This window comes from Pan paniscus, chromosome 6 (genome assembly GCF_029289425.2).
Source record: "Pan paniscus chromosome 6, NHGRI_mPanPan1-v2.0_pri, whole genome shotgun sequence".
Lineage (NCBI taxonomy): Eukaryota > Metazoa > Chordata > Mammalia > Primates > Hominidae > Pan > Pan paniscus.
Genome location: NC_073255.2, coordinates 61,134,833 through 61,146,860, shown reverse-complemented (window position 1 = coordinate 61,146,860; position 12,028 = coordinate 61,134,833). Strand labels below are relative to the sequence as shown.

The window sequence follows — 12,028 nt, the reverse complement described above, 5'->3', positions numbered from 1 at the left end:
TGGAAGGTCAGGGGTACGTAGGGGTTTGCATCACATAAAGAGATGAGAGGCCGAGTGTGGTGGCTCATGCCTGTAATCCCAGCACTTTGGGAGGCCGAGGTGGGTGGATCACAAGGTCAGGAGATTGAGACCATCCTTGTTAACACGGTGAAACCCTGTCTCTACTAAAAATACAAAAAATTAGCCAGTCTTGATGGCATGCACCTATAATCCCAGCTACTTGGGAGGCTGAGGCAGGAGAATTGCTTGAACCCTGGAGGCACAGGTTGCAGTGAGCTGAGATCACACCATTGCACTCCAGCCTGCGCCAGAGAGCAAGATTCCATCTCCAAAAAAAGAGAGATGAGAGTCTGCTGCTGATATTGACATGGATGTCTTGGATTCTTCTAGTGGCAAAAGTAAACAGAGAAGAAAGACATGATAACATGGATCCTGATGATATTGGTATCTTAGGAATAAAGAATTGATTCTAATATAGCCTTCTTCCTGAGATTAGTTGTTTAGGCATATTGTGGGGTTAAGATTCAGGGGTGCCCTGGTCAAAACAGCTCCCCCTGTGCATTTCCTCTCTAGCACTTTCCATAGTGTGTCCTTATCTCTTCAGCTAATTATTTTCTCTTCTGTCTCTTCCACACCAAAATAATCTCCAAGACAGCAGGAACCATGTTTACTCTTTAATCATTGTATGCTCACTAAATATTTGCTGAACAAGTGAACAAAAAACCTGGTGGGGGGAAATTAGACTAATTCTTAATGTCACCAGGAGGTGCAGGTAAGTTGAAAGAATAGAATGGACCTAAGAAGAGGGCCGGGCGCAGTGGCTCACGCGTGTAATCCCAGCACTTTGGGAGGCCGAGGTGGGTGGATGACGAGCTCAGGAGATCGAGACCATAGTGACTAACACGGTGAAACCCCGTCTCTACTAAAAAATACAAAAAATTAGCCGGGTGTGGTGGTGGGCGCCTGTAATCCCAGCTACTCAGGAGGCTGAGGCAGGAGAATGGCGTGAACCTGGGAGGCGGAGCTTGCAGTGAGCAGAGATCGAGCCACTGCACTCCAGCCTGGGTGACAGAGCTAGACTCCGTCAAAAAAAAAGAGAAAAAAAGAAAAGAATTGACCTAAGAAGAACTTGCTAATCATTACACTGGTATAGTCACAGGACTGTCTGCCTCTTAGGGAATGAGCTGTCACTTTGCCACAGTTTTAAACTAGAGCTGTGTGGCCTGGCGCGGTGGCTCACGCTTGTAATCCCAGCACTTTGGGAGGCTGAGGTGCGCGGATCACGAGTTCAGGAGATCGAGACCACGGTGAAACCCCGTCTCTACTAAAAATACAAAAAAATTAGCCGGGTGTGGTGGCAGGCACCTGTAGTCCCAGCTACCCGGAGAGCCTGAAGCAGGAGAATGGCGTGAACCCGGGAGGCGGAGGTTGCAGTGAGCCGAGATCGCGCCACCGCACTCCAGCCTGGGCGACAGAGCTAGACTCCGTCTCAAAAAAAAAAAAAAAAAAAAGTTAAACTAGAGCTGTGTGTTCAGCCTGCTGGTCATGTGATTTCCTGCATTGAGCCAAAAGTTGGGTAAGATGAATCATCAAAGGCCCTGACAGTTCTAGAATTCAATGAAACTAAAGCATTCACGTGTCACTTGTGAGTGGTGTCATATCTTTGTTCTTCATGAAAAAAATCCAGTGAAATACTCATTCCCTGGTGTTACTCCCAAGAGCTTGAATTCAATCATTCATCCACCATGCATCCATTCATCCATCCTCCTTCATCCATCCACCATCCATCCATTCATCCATCCTCCTTCATCCATCCATTCACCATCCATCCATCCACTATCCATCCATTCATCTATCCACCATCCATCCACCACTCATCCATTCATCCATCCTCCTTCATCCATCCACCATCCATCCATTCATCCATCCTCCTTCAACCATCCATCCACCAGTCATCCATTCATCCATCCTCCTTCATTCGTTCATACTCCTTTATCCATCTGTCTCTCCATTCATCTGTCCATCTATCCATCCATTCAACCATCCATCCATTCATTCATCTATTCATCCATGCATCCATTCATCCATCCAACCATCATCAAAAAACATTAATACATCACTCTTCAAAGCCATGCCAGGTCCTATGGAACCACAGATAAAACATATGTGGTCTTTGAAGAACCCACATATCAATGGGGGAGAAATACATGCTAATAGAAATAATAACAATAATATCCAATACCAGGTTTCTATATGAGAACACCTGTCATATAGTACTTTCTAAGTGTTCTACAAATATTAATTCATCTGTCTCCAGAAGAACCCTAAGAGGTAGGTATTATTATTGTTGTCAATTCATATGTGAGAAAAGTGTGGTTAGAATTTTCACTCAATTTAGAATTTGGGATGCTATAAAAACAGCCCTGGTTTAGCCTACGTCATGTGTATCTGAAACAAATACTTTTAAGAATGAACTTGTTGCTGTGGTGGAGGTGGCTGTTTTGAGTGACAATATCCTTTCCAGTCATCATTGTAGAGAGGAAAGAATATTGTTCTGAAATTCAAGAATCTGGATGTTAGTCTGGTTCTGCGGTTAGCTGTGTGGCTTTGAACAACTTGCTTTCCTCCTCTAGGCCTTACTTTCCTCCTCTGTAAAAGGATCCTAAATCTGTGTGTGAGGAAGGGCAAGTGTGGTAATGGCTGGGTTCAGCAGAATCCCTGCATACAGTTGTATAAGGTGCATATTGCCCAATCCCAGGAGCCACCACATACATAGGCTAAATGTGAATGGAGCCACCTGGAATTGTTCCACATGGTGACCTGCCTCTCAGGTGCCTTCTGCCTCTAATGATTTTGCAATTCACTGATGGTTTTCTTTTATCCAGACATGAAACACTATTCTTTGTATGAAGGATGGAACCACATTTACCTCCCCAATATTTTCTAGTCTATCTGGTTTTGAGTACAACTTAATTGCACCCAAAACTGTCCATGTAAAAAACAATCTTCTCCAAACTCCTCTAGCATCTCCACTTGCTTTCAGCATCTCCATAGAGAACCCTCCCTCCTGTGGCGATGTCTGTGCGTAAGCAAGCGAATCTGAAATTCTGTGTCTTCACAGATGGATAATTTCAAGACAAGCCCAAAGTACATTAACAGAGGAATGGGGAAGAAATCTACAAGGAAGCCATATAAGCAGCCTTAAGCAAGAGAAAAGTAGGTGATTCTGATAATGCTACAAGTTCCAGGAACCCAGAAAGGATAAGAATGAATAAAAGTATATATTTTAATCAAATTGAGTTTTTCCTATTATGAAAGTTATTATTATAAAGTTATAAAGTTCCTATTATAATTATGCTCATTATAAAAATAAAAGTTTTAACATAGTGTATTTTACCTCCTTTTGACTTTTCCATTCTTCTTTAATTTTTTTTTTTTTTTTTGGAGATGGAGTCTCGCTCTGTTGCCCAGGCTGGAGTGCAGTGGCCCGATCTCAGCTCACTGCAACCTCTGCCCCCGGGGTTCAAGCTATTCTCCTGCCTCAGCCTCTGGAGTGGCTGGGATTACAGTCACCTGCCACTGTACCCGGCAATTTTTTGTATTTTTAGTAGATACAGGGTTTCACCATCTTGGCCAGGCTGGTCTGGAACTCCTGACCTCGTGATCCACCTGCCTCAGCCTCCCAAAGTGCTGGGATTACAGGCTTGAGCCACCGCGCCCGGCCTATTCCTTTAATTTTATGTTTGTTGTTGTTGTTGTTGTTGTTGTTGTTTGAGATGGAGTTTCGCTCTTGTTGCCTAGGCTGGAGTGCAATGGCACAATCTCGGCTCACTGCAACAACGTCCGCCTCCTGGGTTCAAGCGGTTCTGCTGCCTCAGCCTCCCAAGTAGCTGGGATTATAGGCGCCTGCCACCATGCCCAGCTAATTTTTTGTATTTTTAGTAGAGACAGGGTTTCAGCATGTTGGCCAAGGTAGTCTTGAACTCTTGACCTCAGGTGATCCACCTGCCTCAGCCTCCCAAAGTGCTGGGATTACAGGAGTGAGCCACTGTGCCCTGCCTAATTTTACATTTTATACCCTTTTTATTTTGTTTTATTTGAATCCGTTTAATGTAAGTATAATAATGCTGTAGGTAAATTTCATGAATATTTTAGCTTTTTAAGCTTACGGCTATTTAACAAACAATTTATCTCATACTATCACAACCACTTTATAAACATAATGTTTAGTTGAGTTTTTTTGGCCAAGTGCGGTGGCTCACGCCTGTAATCCCAGCACTTTGGGAGGCCAACGTGCTCCCAAAGCACGTTGGGTGGATTGTGAGGTCAGGAGGTCCAGACCAGCCTGGCTAATATGGTGAAACCCCGTCTCTACTGAAAATACAAAAAATCATCCGGGCGTGGTGGCACGCGCCTGTAGTCCCAGCTACTTGGGAGGCTGAGTCAGGAGAATCACTTGAACCCAGGAGGTGGAGGTTGCAGTGAGCCAAGATGGCACCATTGCACTCCAGCCTGGGCGACAGAATGAGACTCCCTCTCAAAAAAAAAAAAAAGTTTTGTTTTTTGTTTTAGTTTTTGTTTTTTTTAGATTTCACTATGTAAAATTTATTTATATATATATATATTTTAAAAAGTATAACATTGGAGCCTAAAACCATTCTCTTTTGTAGAATACATATTGGCATTGAAACAGTTTAAAGAAATGAAATGGCTATCTACAAAAAGTTAGTTTTGATTGTTGTATTCCCCCCATACTTTATGTGTCTTCACACATAAAGAAAATTTTCAAACATTTTATATTCAGCAATTTTTTAAAAAGTGTACTGTTTTCTACTGCTATAGTCTTTATAAAGGACTTGACTTAAAACTTCAAATAAAAAAGAATTAAGGTTCTAGGATAACTCCGTGTCTTTTAAGAGCATCTTTATACAGAACAATTTGGACCGGCATGCAGGCAACATCTTTTGTTGTTACATACCTGTATTAGGAAAATTACACACATTTCACATAAAAATCCCAAAACATATACTGCAATAAGCTCAAAACAATGTGAAAAAGACCAGTGTGAATGGCACACACAAATCGCTTCTTTATAAATTAACTGGAATTCCTGATCATGAAGTAGGCACAGGGAAATCCAGTCAATAGGGCTTTGCTCTCTGGAAGAACACCTTTAAGTAATTTTTAAAAACTTTAGCATCAGGCTGCTGAAGCGCTTGATAAAACTCCTGAATTATTTCTGGAGCTACTTGCAAGGAGGGCAGGTATTCTTGTTGAAGATACTGAACACATTCTGGGCCCCATTTGAGATGAATTGTTTTCAGTGTCACTGCACACTCAGATAAAGCCAATACTGTTTGTGCATCTGCCAGGTCAAAGGTTTGTTTTAAAGGTGCTAGGAAACATGAGGGGACAATGTGCTTATAAACAAAATCAGCAAATCCCACTGGTCCATCTTTACCTCTCCAGAGTTCTACCAACTTTGAGAGGATGATAAAACATGTTTTCTGTGCAATTGGATCTGGATATTCAACTGCTCCTTGGGTAACAGTAACCAGCACTCTACATTTTGTGCACCCTGATTTGCTATAACTTCACTCATCCCACTGCCTGTGACTGTTTGCAGGAAAGCAAAGTAACTCCTCCACAACATCTGCTTCTCTAAAGCAGCAGACTAGTCATTTTCTTCCGCTGGCCGGAGCAGCACTTCAAAAATTGCATGAAGCAGGGGCATGAACATCTGTTGTAAAAACGGAGATACCTGTCTCTTGAATTTGGCCGTAATCTGGTTGATAAGAAGAATGAACTCCCGGAGGTCTTCTGCTTCACAATCTTTGAGCATACGTTCTGAAGCAGTTGGGATGAACGGAAAAACTTCTTCCCCCAGGCAAATAACCATTCGATGAAGGAAAGTACGGACTCCACTTCTGAGAATAATCCTTTTGTAAGGGACAACTGAGGGCTGGCAAGAATGTCTGTAAACAGTCCAGACAAACTTCAGAACAGCCACATTGTTTTACAGTCTGCTTGTTGCTGAAAGCTTTACTGGTTGGACTTGCAAATCCAACAGCGTGGTTGAGACAGTCTGCTAGAGAGGCTTGCCTATCTTCATCTTGTGCCAGCATCAACTATTCCAACAGAATTTTAAACTTCTCCATTAGTGGAGTCAACAGATTCCTCACCAAGGCTTGTTTCCTTTCTGCCAGGTATTCACTATTAACAGTCAGCACTCCAGCTGTCTCATAAATAAAAAGTTGATCATCGCTGCCCAGTAAGGACTGGTGGCCATTCTCAGGTGGAGAAAGCTCTAATAAATCTTGTATTCTATTCAAAATGTCCTCAGTGAGAGGATTCATTTGCTTATTGAGAGATTTGACAAATCTAGAAAACAGGTAAGTCATCCTGCTCCAAACTTTTGCACTGGAATGCCGCAGACTTCTGTGATCTAAGAAAGCCATTAGTACACGTGGAATGTGCTGAGGTTCAACTGTGAAAAACTTTTCATATCTAACAACATTTTTGAAGAACTCCAATGTCACAGATGTATGCTGATAGGAACTGACTCTTGATGTTACCAGAATTCTCATATCCTGCAAAGCACTGGCTTTTGAAACATCACCTGCGAATGGAACACCGTGAGATACTAGAAGAGCTTCTGCCAACATATACAGCAATCTTTTTTTTTTTTTTTTTTTTTTTTTGAGATGGAGTCTCGCTCTGTCTGAGTGCAGTGGCGCGATCTCGGCTCACTGCAAGCTCCACCTCCCGGGTTCACGCCATTCTTCTGCCTCAGTCTACCGAGTAGCTGGGACTACAGGCACTCGCTACCACGCCCGGCTAATTTTTTTGTATTTTTTTTAGTAGAGACAGAGTTTCACCGTGTTAGCCAGGATGGTCTCCATCTCCTGACCTCGTGATCCGCCTGCCTCGGCCTCCCAAAGTGCTGGGATTACAGGCATGAGCCACCGCGCCCGGCCATATCCAGCAATCTTATTGCTACTTCAACTTCCATAAACCATGTAGTCTGCCAATCCTGCAGTGTAGAACTAAAAACGCTGTGAACAGAGGCCACCAGTAACTCTGGTGAAACTTGAGCAAGCCTGTCCAACAGTAACTTCAGTTGTTTTCTATATTCTACAAACATGGCTTCATCTTCACCCTCATTTTCGAAGTTATATTCTTCATCGTAAGTCAATTTTTTCATAACGGCCAACATGATTGCCTCTACATTAGCTTTTTGCTGATCCGAGAGCACTGTAAGCTGTTTCCAAATATGAAGATAATAATAACAAAATCCTATAATATTAGGAGAAATATCATCATTCTCATGAATTAGTAGCTGCAACATCAGTGCCACTTTCGTTTCAATAGCTTGTAGTGCCTCTTGAGCATTCTTAATATCCCCATTCTTAATTAATTTACTCCAACTATCAATCAATGACTGTCCCTTTCCATTTACCAGCTTAGAAAATCCGGCCAGGAAGTCAACATCTTCTTCCTGGTCAATGCTGAAAGACCCAGCAGACTGTAATACTTGGCACAAAGATTCTACTAGTTTCATTTTATCAACAGGGTCCATTCCTTTATTTACAACTTCAAATAAACAGTCACATGCTTCTTCCCGTAGAACTTCTATTGACATATGACCTAGCAGCACACTTATAAACCTATCATTGGCTATAAGGGGTAAGTCTATCCAAGAGACGTAAGCCCCAACTACTTCAAAGCACTGACGGTCACTTCAGAATTAGTATACTGATAATTTTGTAATATTTGGTACCATCATTCCACCAGATTTGGAATGCACTGTTCCCTCATGGTATCTTTAATGAGAGTATTCCTACGAGCCTCCTCTGACGTATGCACCACATCACGATCCACCAACTCTGAATCGATAGCCATGAGGATTCGCAGGCACACATCTACTCCCCTTGGATTTAGGTCCACTACTGAGAGAATGTAAACAAAAATACTTGGGCCACTTAGTGAGATATTCTGTAACAAAAAGCAAGGCGAAGACTTGGGCGGCTTTATTTCGTATAAAGGTCTTCTCTGGTTGGGGATTCAGCATCTGAGCTTGCAGCCATGATATGAGCGTCTCCCTAATTAGTTGTTGTTGAACAGTGGTTAGTTCTGAGTATTTGTATTTAACTTAATGTTCCAGCACTTGAAAGCAGAAAAACTTTACATGTTCATCACTATATGTCCTCTGGGCTAGAGCCTCTCTGCACACACCTGCCAGGCATCTGGGGAAATCTTTAACCGCTCAAAATAGGCCAGGGCCCTTTGTCTAAAGTCTGAATCAGCATTTGATTTTGGCCCTAATACAGCCTGTTCATCCATCCTTGCTGCCATACTTGGAGTTTTCTGGTTACAATTGGCGTGCCCTCTGATCCCACAGAAGAATTTATAAACATCTTCCCTATCACTGCATCCCGCCTCCCAGCCCGCACTCCAGATGGTCAGACGGCAGAGCGCAGCGGCTCGGCACGCAGAGAGCTGGGAGAGCAGCCCTAGTCGTCGCCGTAGTCCTCCGTCACGGCTGCAGCGCCAACGCCAGAGACGGAGCTGTCCGGGACCGCGCGCCTCTCGTCGCTCCGCGTCCCCTGGCACCTTCTCTTGCATGGCGCCAGGCAGGCAGGCAGGCAAGCAAGCAAGCAAGCGGGCGGGGTCGGCGCCCCAGGATGGGAAACAGCTCGAGCGCCGGCTAACGCCGCCATCGTCGCCGCTGTGTCAGCGCGAAGCGCGCTCCCCGCGTCTGTGCCGCGCGGGCGGGCGCCGGCGCCCAAAAAATGTTTTTTTTTTTTTTACTTACGCCTGTAATCCTAGCAGTTTGGGAGGCCGAGGCAGGCAGATCACCTGAGGTCAGGAGCTCGAGACCAGCCTGGCCAACATGGTGAAACCCTGTCTTTACTAAAAATAGCAAAATTAGCTGGGCATGGTGGTTGGTGTGTGCCTGTAACCCTAGCTACCTGGGAGGCTGAGGCAGGAGAATCACTGGAACCGGGGAGGCAGAGGCTGCAGTGAGCTGAGACTGTGCCACTGCACTCCAGCCTGGGTGACAGAGCGAGACTCTGTCTCAAAAACAAACAAACAAAAAAAAACCTTTGTTGATATAATTACAGATTCACATGCAGTTCTAAGAAAAATTAGAGCACTCTATATTCAGTTTTCCCAATGGTGACATCTTGAAAAACTACAGTACAATATTACACACAGGATGACATTGATATAATCAATTGATCTTTTTCAGGTTTCCCCAATTTTATGTATAACTCATTTGTGTCCGTGTGCATGTACATTTAATTTTATAACAAAGATATCGTATCTGAAGCTTTCTTTATCCACCACCATCAAGATATTGAACAACACCATTGCCAGGAGGACATCTCATGTCAGTCTTTCATAACTGCACCCACCTTCCTTTTCGCTCCCACCCCTAACCTTTGGTAATCTTGTTTTTTCTAAAATTTTGTTATTTCAAAAATATTCTATAAATAAAATCATATAGCAATATGTAACACTTCGGGGCTGGCTTTTTTCACTTAGGATAAATTCCCTGGAGATTCATCCAAGTATTTTTATTTAAAAAATCAATAATTTATTCTCTTTTTATTGCTGCATAGTACCCATGGTATGCATGTACCACAGTTTGTTTAATCATTCACCAGGTGAAATACACTGGGCTTTTTCCAATTTTAGACTGCTACTAATAAAGCTACTGTTTTCAGAATTTTAAGTGAACATAAGTTTCCCATTTCTCTGAGATAAATGACCAAGTACACAATTTCTGGATTGTGTAACATTGTGTATTTAACTTTATAAGAAACTGCCAAACTGTTTTACAGAGTGACTGTGCCATTTTACATTTCTACCAACAGTGACTGAGCGATTCAGTTTCTGCATATCCTCACTAGCATTTAGGGTTCTTACTATTTTTTGTTTTGGTTATTTTGCTAGGTGTGTAGAAATATCTCATTGTAGTTTAATTTGGGGAGGCTTTTAAGTTACAAATTCAATTTTTGAATCATTTTGGGGCAGATCAGGTGATCCACTTCATTTTTGTTGAGTTTTGGCAGTATGTGGCTTTGAGGAATTGGTCCATTTCTCCTAAGTTGTGATTTTTGGTATTCTCTTAATGTTTTAATGGCTACAGAATCTGCAGCAATATCCCAGAATATATTAATATATCCTATATGTAGGTGTTATATTTTTGATATTGATGATTTGTGTCATCTATTTTTGTCAGTTTTCTAAAGGTTTATCAAGTGTACTATTTTGAAGAACCAGCTTCTTATTTCATTGATTTTTCTCTATTGTTTTTCTTTCCTTAATTTAATTCCTGGTGTAATTTTTATTATTTCCTTCCTTATGCTTGGTTTAGATTTATTTAAAAAAAAATTTTTTTTTTGAGACGGAGTCTCACTCTGTTGCCCAAGCTGGAGTGCAGTGGCATGATCTCGGCTCACTGCAACCTCTGCCTCCCGGGTTCAAGCAATTCTCCTGCCTCAGCCTCCCGAGTAGCTGGGACTACAGGTGCACGCCAGCACGCCCAACTAATTTTTTGTATTTTTTTTTTAGTAGAGACGGGGCTTCAGCATGTTGGCCAGGATGGTCTCGATCTCTTGACCTCATGATCCGCCCACCTCAGCCTCCCAAAGTGCTGGGATTACAGGCGTGAGCCACCGCTCCCAGCCAGATTGATTGATTGATTGATTGATTGATTGATTTTGAGACGGACTCTCGCTCTTCCGCCCAGGCCAGACTGCAGTGGCGCTATCTCGGCTCACTGCAAGCTCCGCCTCCCATGTTCACGCCATTCTCCTTCCTCAGCCTCCTGAGTAGCTGGGACTGCAGGCGCCCGCCACCGCACCCGGCTAATTTTTTGTATTTTTAGTAGAGACGGGGTTTCACCGTATTAGCCAGGATGGTCTCGATCTCCTGACCTCGTGATCCGCCCGCCTCGGCCTCCCAACGTGCTGGGATTACAGACGTGAGCCACTGCACCCGGCCGCCAGATTTATTTTTATATTTTTGATTTCCTGAGGCATAGGAACTTAGATTACTTATTGAGATCTTTCCTTTTTCCTTATATAAGCATTTAGTGTTACAAAGTTTCGTCTCATAATGTCTTTAGCTACATCCCAGTATTTTGTTATGTTTTATTCTTGTTTGCTTGTATGCATTTTTACTTGTTTTGAAGCTTCCTATTTGGCCAGTGGACTATATAGGAGTGTGTCGTTTAATTTTTCCAGTTTAGTTTTGTTGTTTTTGTCTTATTGGTTTCTAGTTTGAATCCATGACCAGAGCACACACTGTATATAATTTCAATTTTTAAAAATTTGTTGAAGTGTATTTTGTGGTTCAGGATATAGTCTATCTTAGAATATGTTCCATGGGCACTGGGGAAAAAATAGCGTATTATTTTACTGTTGTTTGCTGTGTTCTATGTATGTCAATTAGAACCTGTTGGTTGATTATATGATTCCAATCTTGTGTATCTTCACCAGTTTCTACCTAGTAGTTATATTAGTAGTTGGGAGAGAACTGTTAAATTCTTGAACCCTGATTGTGGATTTGTCTAGTTATCCTTACCGCTCTATTGATTTTTGCTTCATGGATTTTGATGCTCTGTTCTTTGGTCCATACACATTTGGGATCAGTAGGTCTTTCTGGAGAATTGATGTGTTTATCATATATAATAATGGTATGTCTCTCTTTGTAGTAATTTCCTTTGCTATGAGTCTACTTTAACAGATATTATTATAGCCACCCTTGATTTTCTTTTATTATAGTATTCCTGGTGTATATTTTCCATCATTTTACTTTTGACCTACCTATGTCTGGATTTGATGTGAGTTTCTTGTAAACATCATATAGTTGTGTCATAATGTTTTTATCTACCCTACCAATGTCTACATTTTTGTTGATGATATATTAAGACCACTTTCAGTGAAAGTAATTATTGACTCATTAGTGCTTAAATATATCTTTTTTTCCTGATTGTCCCCTCTGTTTTTCTTTTCGT

At 42.2% G+C, this 12,028-nt stretch overlaps 1 pseudogene; it reads right to left on the bottom strand.

Annotated features, from left to right (window-relative positions):
* Positions 1 to 4,356: 4,356 nt before the first annotated feature.
* Positions 4,357 to 9,572, bottom strand: LOC129392993 (exportin-T-like; annotated as a pseudogene).
* Between the last annotated feature and the right edge of the window lie 2,456 nt (positions 9,573 to 12,028).